The sequence below is a fragment of the Aplidium turbinatum genome, chromosome 15 (assembly GCF_918807975.1).
Source record: "Aplidium turbinatum chromosome 15, kaAplTurb1.1, whole genome shotgun sequence".
Taxonomy (NCBI): Eukaryota; Metazoa; Chordata; class Ascidiacea; order Aplousobranchia; family Polyclinidae; genus Aplidium; species Aplidium turbinatum.
In genome coordinates this window covers 7,300,831-7,313,451 of record NC_137486.1, presented here as the reverse complement: position 1 = coordinate 7,313,451, position 12,621 = coordinate 7,300,831, and the positions used below count along the sequence as shown (strand labels likewise).

The window sequence follows — 12,621 nt, the reverse complement described above, 5'->3', positions numbered from 1 at the left end:
TGAAGTCGGGTTTATTCATTTCGATGTTGACACGTGGAGTCAAAAACATACAATGTAGAGCAAATAATTTAAATTCATCATTTTAGCAAAAAGTAAACAACTCTTTAAGATGTTCTAGAAAAAATACCTAATATGCTATACCAACAATGCAGTATCGGAGCTTGAAAAAAGTTGAAGGAGCAGAGTTTAACAAAGCAAAATTTATAACATAAAAAAAACAACGCAAAACTAAATGCCTGACAGAGTAAATTGGCTTGGTTGGTTTGGTTTTGAATCTTTATCCTCGGACTGACAAAGCCTTGATAAGTTATTCCTGGTAGTTTCGCATACTTGTAGAGGCTTTTGACGCAGGGTCGGTTACCGAGATTGACAGAGTGAAATTTCCGATTGTTGAAGTGTTGTTGCCGGGGAATTATTCCATCCATTATGCCGTTGCCGAATTATGGCGTTTGCCGAATTATGCCGAATTGTGCCGTTGAATGGAGAGCAGTCCTTAAAATGCGTTGCTCAAGCGCCAAAGGTGGGCAAAGTTAGCCTACTTTCAAAAGTAACTGAGTTACAGTTACAGTAACTTGGCCAAAATAGTAACTGAGTTACCGTTACAGTTACCGATTTTAAAAAGTAACTAGTTACCGTTACTAGTTACTTTCAGTTACTCACAAATCTGAACATAAAATTCTGCACCTGGCCAGCTCTGCACGCAAGTCCAGTTTAGCCGCAATGTTTGATATATAGTGTTAGAGCCATCCATGCCAACATAACAGCACTAGTACAAAACCAACAATATTTTATTTAAAAAAAATTACTCAGAGTGGCTTAGCCTATCTGTTTATTTTCTTTGAGAAATAGTAGGGACGGTACATTACGGGACGCGCAACTCCGTTGTTCCTTCAACATTAGAAGGGTCAATTGCCAATTTAACATATTTTTTACGCTTTACTGCTGGCTTGCTTTCAACTAAAAACCTTAAATTACTTTAAAACCAACTTCGCTCTTCTTATATAACCCATAAAAAGTAAAATATTTTGTAAATTACAAAAAAACGTAACCCTTCTAGTGTTGCGGATAAGCCAAAAGCGGATGAAGTTTCGCATCCCTATGATCTACAATCCCTAGAGAAATAGGAGCATTTCAAAGTGCTCGTGACTTAGGCCTGCCCTTTTAGGCTTTAAAATGTCCTTGCCCAATCGTCATCGTTGTGTGAGCTTCTGGGGCCGGGAGTCTATCTTTTTACCGCCCCAGATTCCCGATGTTTCTGGACTAGCCTACATTGGAAGGCTACTAGAGAGCAGCCAGTCTTTGGTTTCATCATCCATGACATGCAGACCTTCCACTCCGTTAGGTGGCTTGGAGATGGTACAGTCATTGATGATGTCCGCCCCGATAGTTCAATTGGTTAGCGCGTCACTTCTGGAACGAAGAAGATTCAAGATCAAGCGGCGCTGGTTCGACTCTCAGGGCGTGCGCTTGAGCAACGCAGGGTAAGGACTGCTCTCCATTTAGCGGCATCTAATAGATGGAATAATTCCCCGGCAACAAGACCAACAATCGAAAACTTCACTCTGTCTATCTCGGTGACCGGGCCTGCGTCAGTGATTTAAAGCCTTTAGTCTACAAGTATGCGAAACTGCCAGGATTAAGCTCTGCAAGAGCTTTCCAGTCCGAGAATAAGGATTCAATAAATCAATGATGTGGTCTGTTCCTCGGCACCACATTCACAGGAGGAGGAAGAGGCCATTTCCCATTGGTGCATGGTTGAGCGGAAAATCCCAACGCCCATACGGAGACGGTTGAGGCGCACCCATGCCTGTCTTGGTAGTGTCAGGCCGATGGGGCGTGTGTCGGCGTCGGGGATGAACGAATATAGTCTGGTGATGAACAAGTGCTGCAATGAAAACAATATTTCCACTGCAGCACTTGACGGAATGGGCGTGTTATGTTTTTAAAACAGTTTTTTCATCGGTCCGATTGTGAATCTGGATCCGCTTAACTTGTCCTCAGGGTCCGCTTCCAAATACTCCTGTAACAGATTCAACGCGCATTGCTTTCGTTTCTTGGTTTTTGCGTAAAGTGGTGCAAAAATTCCTCCGTGGCTCTACCACCATCCACTTCAGTGTCGCTGCTACCCCCTCTTCAGCAGAGCAGTTTGCTTCTTCAATTGCTTGAAGCATGTTCTGTTTTATTTTGGTCTTCAATTTAGCAGTGAGGCTTAATTGTCAAGCATTAAACACAGATAAGCAGTGCTTCCACTTCTGACAATTGATAAATCCTCTTCAGTTTCCTTTTTTGTCCTGAAAAATCCCCTTTTTCTCAATCGGAAATCCTACAAAATTTCCTTAATAGGCGAGGTTATTTTTGACCTTATTTAAGTTAAAAAAGGTATCAATACAACTTTAAAGTTATTGGAATCTCAATTAAAGTTATTTTAATCTAAATTTTTTTGAGTAGCACCGATATGTCGAAGCAACGATGTTTTATTAGAACAGTAGGCGGAAGCAGCACATATTTTGCAATAACATGGTTTACTTCCTTCGTTTACTGTCCAGCTAAAAAACTGCTTGTCAGTTAGTCGGTTCTGGGACATTTACCGCCTGGAGTCCTGGACATCATTTACCAATTACCACTCTCATCTTTCCTACCCGAAGTAACGAATTATCCATCAATTAACCCATTAAAAGCCGCCACAAGTTCCCGTTGCTCTTTTTAGGAAATATTTCAGCCACAAAGTTGTATTGTCATAACTTTTGAATTAGTTTAAAAAAATTTGATGATTTTTACTTTTTTGATGCATTTTTTTGTTTGCCTTTTAAAAGGACACCGGCCACATAGTCAAATGTAAATCTCGCGATACCTTAACATAAGAAGGTGTTTGTTTCGGTAGAAATTTGTCAGATCTTACTTGAAGGACGTTTCAAAGTTATTGTATGAACATATTATATTCACGGTAACCATCGGCGTAGCTAGTGGGGGGGGTGTCCCCCTCAGTGGGCAGTCTCCCCCTCGGTCGTAAGCTTGTGGCAGTAGAATATTTTTAAACGTAAACGAAAAAGCATAGTCAAAATCTTTTTTGAAATGGATTTGGCTCGTATTCTATTTGCTGGTTCCTACTTCACGCGTTCAGGGGTGTAAAATCATGGTCCACCGCGGGCGGCACTAACCATAGCGATACGCCACTGACAGTCGTCGGCTCCAGCTCGTGTCTGAGCATTGGTTTCGTCATCAAATCGAATTTGGCTTTGGATGGTGATGTCATATATGGCTTTGGAGGCCAGTGTATGATGGAAAAGACGTGGGCAAAAGTCACATTGTATGAGGGGTAAGGATTGTATGGAGGGAGGGACGTGGTAGTTTTAACTTTTCTAGTGTTCGTTTTTCTTGGGCTTTTTGTATCCCTTTTTTTCGAAAATTTCCGTGCCTTCCTTAGATCTTTTTCTGCAGAGTAATCTGTCACTAGCAAGGTTTTCCCATGAATCCAGATCAATGTTTGCATGGTTGAGGGAGACTTTCAGCTAATCTTTGTATCTCATTTTTGGTCTTCTGGAGGGGGGTTTCCTGTCTCTAGTTGTCCCTCCTCGTTGTTCCTTCTCATGACATGTCCTGTCCAGCGAAGGCAGTGTTGCAATATGGTGACTTTTGAACTGGGCAACCTAGCGCGATCAAGGATTGCATCTTTGGTGAGACAATCTTCCCAACGAGTGCCTAGCATTTGACCCAGTTTCCTCTGCTGAAAATTTTCAAGACTTTTGATGTAACGGCGGTATAATGTCCAGGTTTCACAAGCATAGAGAAGAGTGGATAGAACGACTGCCCGGAGGACTATAATTTTTGTGCGGATAAATATAGCATGGTTGTTGAAAACACGATGGTTAAGTCTTCCATAGGCACAATGTGCTGCTTTTACACGATGTTCAATATTCTTTGACAGTGTTACAAACAACCAAAAAAATGTGGCCATGTGGCCGGTGTCCTTTTAAAAGGCAACAATAAATATAAAGCAAAATAAACAAATAAAAGAAGCAAAACCTTACACAAATTAGAGTGTAGTAGGAAGCACAATATTACAGAGTATCAAACTATGAAGAAACATAATTCATATCTATTACCAATAGGCAATAAAACATACATGTTCCTCCTCACTTCACTTTATCGGGCTCTTCTCATTTTTCAACAATTTTCAAACTTTCACAAAATTCAGAAAAAGTACTTTGTTTGCAAATATTTATCAACACCTTCCAAAACAGACCCTAAACAACTACTAGCAAGTCCAAAATGATTCAATCAAAATAAGATGATGCAATACTGATGCATTCAAAACGATGTCCTTTTAAAAGGACACCGGCCATGAATGGGTTAACTAATTTATTTTTTGTGTTTAGTTCGGTTTTCCTTGATGCGCTAACTTGTTCAACTCTATATATACAGGCTGGGCTATCTTTTTTTTTCTCCTTGTCAGTAACGTCTTCACAATCATCTGAGACTGATGAAAAACTTTAGGATACTAGGCTTATTCATGATACTGACTCAGTCTGACTGTGCACGCTATACATGTTGTATACACACTACACAGCCTAGCTTAAATTGCTCTATTATTATGACACCATACCGTAATAGGTTAGCATAAATAGGCTGTAACATGCTGTAGCCTAACTAACTTTTCTAAACCGGAAGGATACCATTAGCCTAAGCTTATCATACCTAACTGTACGTCGAAAATCAGTGAATTTGTCATTGCTACTCAAGTTCAACCGGAAATCAACGGATTACCTAATTTTAACAAAAAGAATCGAGAACTTACTCACTCACTGCACTCAAGTCCAATTCCCAAAATGGCGAGAATAGAAATCGAGCGACGAAAAGGCGAGAATGGGAAAGAGAGTAAGAGGGGGTTCCGGATGGCGAGTGTCGACGGAAACCAGCTGATCATCGTTATTCCAGTCGTTTTTAGAACTTTTCAAAGGGAATATTAATGAAAATTTCTTTAAAATTGCTAAAAACAACAATTCCCTTTTTAAGACCAAATTTCCTTGTAAAATTGTTAAAAATCCCTAAAAAATCCTTCCGATCATCATTTCCTTCTTTTATCTTTCGAAGCGTTGAAAAATCCCGATTTCGGGATAAAATCCTTCAAAGTGGAAGCACTGCAGATAAGTCTAAATTGTTGGTGGAATGCAGTCGCAAGCTGAAAGTCGCTGTCCTCGAACCAATGACCAAATCTAGTTTGTATTGCTTCCACAAGAACGTCCACCAACGGCAAGCAAACAGCAACGCTGTTGCTGGTTTTGATGTCAGACAATCTTTTTAGAGGCATTGCAAGCGTTACATTAAGGGCGCGTTCACACTATAAGAAAACATCGTGGCAGCAACGCAAAGCAAACGTTTGACGAGAAAAAAAAGTGTCTACACTACAGTTATTTCAACGCAGGCAAAGCAAAACAAATACCCATGCCTTTATGACGCAACAATGCTTTTTTCAGCTGCTGTAAAAATTGTTTGATCAGTGTCAATCAGCGCTTCCACTTTTGTGGTAATTACCACAATTGTGGAATTTTCATCATGCTTGTGGTAAAAATGTGGTAATGAAAAATTTGTGGTATTTTAGTGGTAATATGGAAATTTTGTGTGGAAATGTGGAAATTATAAATTTTGAAAATTTGACATAAAATATTATCAATTAATAAGAGCATTTAAACTGTTGTCTTCCGAAATCAAACAGATATGCAAAAAAACATTTATAATAGCATGCGGCTAGCATGTTCAAGGTGTCAAGTACAGTACTTTGCTTACCATACTTATTTCGGACGTTTTCATAACTGTTAATAACCGGTACTGTTAATAAACTGAGTACCGGTAGTTGTTTTAGACCATACTTTACACTAATAGTGTAAATATAGCTAAATAATAGCGTTGCCAGAGAAGAAATTCTGTCCTAATGTGAGAAAAGTTTAAAGCTGTTGAAAACAAAAACTTGCATTTTGGATTTTTTTTTAGTTCTGGGAAAAGAGATGAAAACCCTAACCTTATCCCTAAGTCTAACCCTTACTTTCACCCTTCCTAACGTTAATCCTAACTCTGGCAACACTACACCAGATTGTAACCATGGCAACAAATGGGTAAAAATAGCCACTTTGTTAATGGAAAAGTAAGTCGAAATACGGTTAAAATCGGGAAAAAAATCACGGCAAAAATGTGGTAATCTGAGGACAAATGTGGTAATACAAGTGGTAATCTAGCTTTGTAAAAGTGGAAGCACTGGTGTCAATGGTGCCACTACTAGTGTTTTTCCACTAGATCTAGTGTTTTTTTTCGCTTTCTAGTGTTTTTTAGCGATATGTTGATGTGCATAACTTTGGACAGTGTTCAAAGTAGCCCTACCTATTGTTTTGTTTGGCTGTATCAATGTGTTTGTAGTACTTTTCAAAGTGGACTATGTCGCACCCAATGATGACCAAATTTGAGATATTTAAAAGTGTTCAAAGTAGCCCCACCTTATGGTACGCTTAGTCGCTTACATTTCCGGTGTGGATTAGGCTATAATGGTAAAAGACGAGGGACCATTTTATTTTGCTCCTGCAACCTTTCCACTCGGGCTTTGAAAGTAAAACACAAGGGCCTTATCCAAACAGGTTATTTGTGCAGATTAAATTATAGCGACATAGCGATTCTACTATATTTGCTCGGTCTGAATTTGGAAAACCATTAATCAGTGGGCAACCTGGACTTCCAGCAGATAAACCGCTACACGGTACAAACCAACCATCAATGCCGTTTGTATATTTTGTAGATGAAGCTTTTCCACTTAGTCAAAACTTGATGTGACCCTACCCTGGTTCAGGCCTATCTCATGATAAAAAAATATTCAACTACAGGCTGTCGCGTGCGCAACGAATTGTAGAAAATGCTTTTGGCATATGTTTTCGTCGTTGTCTTCTAGTTAGATGTTTTCGTCGTTCTCTTCTAGTTACTTCTGCTGATGCAATTGTAAAGGCAGCCGTTGTTCTTCGCAATTTTCTCCGACGTGAGTGTGGTACACAATATTAAAGTCCGAATTCTACTGACCATGAAGATAGGAGTGGGACCGTGCACCTAGGTGAATGGAGAACAGAGGGCATTTCTCAAATGCGTCAACTGCGTCGCATCGGAAGACGAAGCTCATCTGAAGCCATGAATGTACGCGAATCTTTCAAAGATTGTTTCAGTGACGTTGGAGCAGTTTCATGGCAAAATGAAAAAGCTCTAAGCCCCACGTAGCTTAAGATGAATTGTAGCATGAAATAACCATTTTCAAGTTTGTTTTATCACAATGTATTTCAATGAAAAATGTAGAAACATCAGAAATGGCACACTAAGACAATAGGCTACTAGTTACAATGTAATGATTCCACTTGTTGTGTGTACTTTTTAACCAGCTCCATCACTTCGTTTTGGAAATTCATCCTGATTAGTTTTGGCATTTGTCTGGCCTCTTTTGCTACAAAGTCAAAGAAAGAGCCGCTGGAATCATGTTCTTTTTCTGCAAAAATGAAAACAGATAACAAATTGTGTTAAATTATTTCATGTGCTTTCAAACTTGTGTGGAGTTCTCGAGGTTGCAATGCCAGTTCAGTACATTTGTATTTCTGACCACCAAAGCGGAAAAATAAACTTCATATTCCTAGCCGTGGTCTAGCTAAAAGTTGAGTCGGCCCACTGAATAGAAATTAACTACAGAACATTTTGAAGTTAATTATGGCAAAGAAAGGTAGGCTATTGTAGTCTCAAAACAGCAGAAAGTTTGGTTACCTGCTTCCTTCTGTATGTCTTTTAACTCCTTCATGCGAAAGCTAGCATTGAATGTCGTACAATCGGTTAGTTTGCGTTTGCGACCGCCAGTTCTTTTCTTTTGTACAAGTATCTGTGAAAGACGTAAAGCAATATGAAGCCTAAGCTATAACATGTTTGCATTGTTTGGTTGGTTTTTGAATCTTTATCCTCAGACTGACAAAGCCTCAATATGCCCATTTCGCATACTTGTAGAGGCTTTTCAAACAGGACTGGTTACCGAGATTGACAGAGTGAAGTTTCCGATAGTTGTTGGCGGAGAAATATTCCATCCACTAAGTGCCGTTGAATGGTAAGCAGTCCTGAAATGCGTCGCTCAAACGCACACCCCGAAAACCGAACCGACGCCGCTTGATCATGAGTCGGGTGCTTACTGCTTAGCCACTGACATCTGTTAACAGGTCCATAAACACACACAACATAACCCACAAACGATTTGCGATGAATTCAGCATTTACAGGCGTAGCCTACTTCAGCTTATTTACCTGAACTCATACGCTGGTTCAATGAAATTGGCGATGATTCTACTGAAGAAAGCTCGCTGTCCTCAAGAGAAAGAGTGACATTTTCACTTGGAGCCTCCGAGGATTGGCTATTGTCTAGCAATGAATTAAAAACTGACTGAGCGTCAGCTTGTATGTCTCCAGCAATGTGGTACCGTAGTCAGCTTCATTTTCTGTAAGAGGTGATTTTTCTTGAAGCTCCTCTGAGCTTCCAAACGTCAGATTTGAAGTAGTTCTGTGAAAACATTTGTATGATATACTTTCAGTGCCATTGCCCATTGCCATTGCCATTTTTGATAGTGCCATTGCCATTTGATAGTGCCAATGATAGTGCCAGTGCCATTGCCATTATGTGCCAATGATATGATATGTGCCAATGATATGCCAGTGCCATTGCCACGATGTCAATAGTGCCATTTGATAGTGCCAGTGCCATTGCCCATTGCCCTTTCAGTGCCATTGGGTAAGGCTATGCGAAACAAAAATATTTCGTTTCGAAGCTAAATTATTTTTCTTGATTTCGTTTCGAAATAATTTCTGAGTAAAGAAATTCATTTCATTTCGAAATCCAAGCCATTTCGTTTCGTTCTGTGTTCGAAACGAAATATACAAGAATTTGGGAATATAAAAAGTGCCAAAAACTCATACATCAAAGTGAATTCGAATTAAGGCTGTTTGAAACAAAAGTATTTTGTTTCGAAGTAAAATTCCTTTTCTTGGTTTCGTTTCGGAGCAAAAATCTTTAAAAAGAATTTTGTTTCGACTTGAAAAAGTTTGTTTCGAACAGCCCTAGTATTGGGTACGCAGGCAACAAAACATTTCAGTGAAATAGCAGGCTTATCCTTGAGCAATTAATTTTCAGTTATGGCAACATACGTTTGTATGAAATACATATTGATTGAGATAAATGTAGGCTACATACAGGTACAGATCGATTTATTTTGCACCACATAGGCTAAGTAATGCCTGAAAATACTTACTTTCTATATGCCATGACCGGGTCAAGAAAACTCATAATGTTGAGCAAACTCCACGGCTTGCCAGTGGCAGCTGCATCACCCGATCGAAGGATTTTTTTCCTCATTCTTCTATATTTATCCCGAAGTGATTTCCACACTTTAGAACAGTCTGAAACTAAACAAGCATATTTTCATCTAACATGATACAATTGATACATATTAATGACTTATCCATACACAGAATTGTCCTGCATGTTCGGTCCTGTAATAGGCTGCCATGAACAGTTACATGGCTAAAAAAACAAGTATCCCATCAAGCAAAACATTGAGTAATAAGGTGAATCTGATGTCTCTTAACTAAAGTAACTGTGGTTAGTCAATGTTAGGAGAAATGCAGATGATACATTTTACTTGGATGAAACTAGTAAATAAAAACAGTCAAGTTTGGTAAGTAACTAAAATTTATTTTTTTGGAGAGCTTTTGCCAGCTAAAAATGTTGGGTTATTCAAAGAGAATACGTTGTATATATTTGAATAAGACTACTGGTCTACTGGTAGCCTACTGATGAAGCTGTCTTGATGGAATCAAAAGTGAAAGTTTCTGGCGAAAGTTCTAAATCAGTGGTTTTCAACCTTTTTTGCATTGTACCCCCCTTAAAATAAAAATATTCAATAAAAGAATCAGGGTTGTTGGTATTTTACCCGACCCAAAAAAACCCGGGTGGGTTTTTTTAATAAAACCCACTTAAAAAAACCCAAAAAACCCATAAAAAACCCAGAGCATCATATTTGTCCAGTTTTCATTAGAAAATTAAAAAAATTTACAAAAACACTACAAGGCACTTACAACAAACTTTAAATTAGGACTTAAGGATGTGATTGTGAAGTAATTTCCAAGAATAAACTGAAAACGCAGTGGATATTGCACAGTACACAAAAATCAAGTAATGTCACTTTGTGTATACTACACTAAAACTCATTTATGCAAGAAGGCCTTATAGTTAAACTGGTGAAAGTACTACTCTACTGTAGTCTGTATATATGATGTGAAATGCAATTTAGGAGGCTATTTACCAATTACAGATTCTGGATTCTAACGCATGGCTGTTTCAGAGCATTTGCCTAATTGGCCATGCAATCGCTCAATTGCTCATCCATTACTATATATAATATATATATAAATGATAAAAAATATTTAAACATGATGGCATAAATGCTCCTTGCCTTCAAATCTAAACAAATGATGCAATAATGTGATTTCTACCACGGTAGCATCAACTTGGTATAGAAATCAGTGGATGATGCAACATCCAACTTGATCTTGAAACTAATGGATGATGCAACATTCAAGCAACAACAGCCCTAGTGCATTATTTTATTGAGTTATGCAAGCATGTACTGTGAGTGAAAAAGTAGTTTTGAGGTGAAATAAGCATGAATCTACCTTTTTTTGCATCTTTAAAAAAAAAAACAATAAAACCCAAAAAAACCCGGGTTTTTTTAAAAAAACTCGGGCGGGTTGGGCTTTTTTAAAAAAACCCGGGTTTTTCTCAACCCTGAAAAGAATATTTCATGCAAAATTGAACTAAATTTGATTCATACCGACATCCAATCTATGGTGTGACTCGTTTTTCTGCGTTAATGCAAATTTTTGAAATCAATACTATGGGATAAAATACTAATGTCACCATTATCTGAGATGCAATCTTTTTGTGTATGATATGTACAAGGTAGATGCAATCTTTTTGCGATGTACCGTAATGACTGCTTTTGTTACATTCCACCAAATATTTCTATTTCTTATCAAGCTATGTTACAGAAAAAAATACTGAATAAACTCTACATTTTTACCAGTTGAATGTAGGCTATAGCAATCGTTCGTGCATTTATGGAAATCTGTTTCAGTGAGATGGTTGGTGCTTCATTTTTTTTACAAGCTTGTCAATGTATGAAACTGTTGCTAAAAGTATTTATTTTCATACAAAGTACACACTGAGGTTTTTCAATGTCTTTAAGAACAATACTGACAAATCCATATTTGACATAGGATTCCAAATAACCTCGTATACAAAAAGACTGCATCTCAGATAATGATGACATTAATATTTTATCCCACAGTAGGCTATCTAACATAATCCTCAAGCAGTGCTTGGCATTGGACTGGACACTGCAATCCCCAATGTGACATACATGTACCAAGGGGGTGCTGGTTTAGCATCGGCCGCCTTGGTCAGTGACGTCATTAAAATGTGTGACGTCATGCAAAAAAACGCAACTACTTTTAAAAAGGGTGCAAAAACGCGGAACAGAAGTAAAAGCGGAAAGGCTATTGATTTTTTAATATTTGTAGTGAATAGTGCCTTCTAGCTTTCTCATTTCTGCTCGGACTTTAACAATATTCCTATCGTTGGAAAGCATAATGCCTCATCTACCCGAATGGATTAATTGTCAGTCTAAAGTAGGCATTACATTTATGTAGCGCTAACTTAAACTTTACTATTTTGTACCAATTCTCCGCAATTCATTTTTTACAATAAAAATACCAAACCAACACAAATTAAAAGATTATGTCTTGGTTTATTCATATGTTAACTTTCACATTTATATCTAATCCACAAAACGAGCAATCGTTGTTCAAACGTAACCGCTCGACGAAGCTTTTTTCCAATGCATTTTTCAAGGCGATTCGATCGTGGTTCAGTAGCCTATAAGCCGCCCACAGTTTGCAGTGATCGATGAATACTGCCTCCACCAAATGTGTTGTAGCTTTCTCATTTCTGCTCGGACTTTAACAGTTTTACCATCGTTGGAAAGCACGATACTGCATCTATCCGATTAAATTGGTTGCAAGTTTAAAGTATGCATTACATTGACCTAGCGCTAACTTAAACTTTACTATTTTGTACCAACTCTCCGCAATTCATTTTTTACAATAAAAATACCAAACCAACACAAATTAAAAGAGTATGTCTTGGTTTATTCATATGTTAACTTTCACATTTATATCTAATCCACAAAACGAGCAATCGTTGTTCAAACGTAACCGCTCGACGAAGCTTTTTTCCAATGCATTTTTCAAATCGATTCGATCGTGGTTCAGTATGAGCCGCCCACAGTTTGCTGTGATCGATGAATACTGCCTCCACCAAATATGCTGTAGCTTTCTTATTTCTGCTCGGATTTTAATAATTTTACTATCGTTGGATGGCATTATGCTTCATCTACCCGAATGGATTAATTGCCAGTCTAAAGTAGGCATTATATTTATGTAGCACTAACTTAAACTTTACTATTTTGTACCAATTCTCAGCAATTCATTTATTACAATAAAAATACCAAAC

General features: G+C 38.1%; 1 long non-coding RNA gene across 2 annotated transcripts; it reads right to left on the bottom strand.

The window, feature by feature from the left end:
• Positions 1-7,377: 7,377 nt before the first annotated feature.
• On the bottom strand, positions 7,378-10,508 carry LOC145783871 (uncharacterized). Of its 2 annotated transcripts, XR_014290967.1 has the most exons (5): positions 10,128-10,508; positions 9,302-9,455; positions 8,304-8,556; positions 7,780-7,891; positions 7,378-7,510 (listed from the first exon to the last, which is right to left on the bottom strand). It is a non-coding gene; the product is annotated as an uncharacterized LOC145783871 (long non-coding RNA). The 2 variants fall into 2 exon arrangements; XR_014290966.1 differs by lacking the exon at positions 10,128-10,508 and having other exon boundaries at positions 9,302-9,690.
• Positions 10,509-12,621: the final 2,113 nt, after the last annotated feature.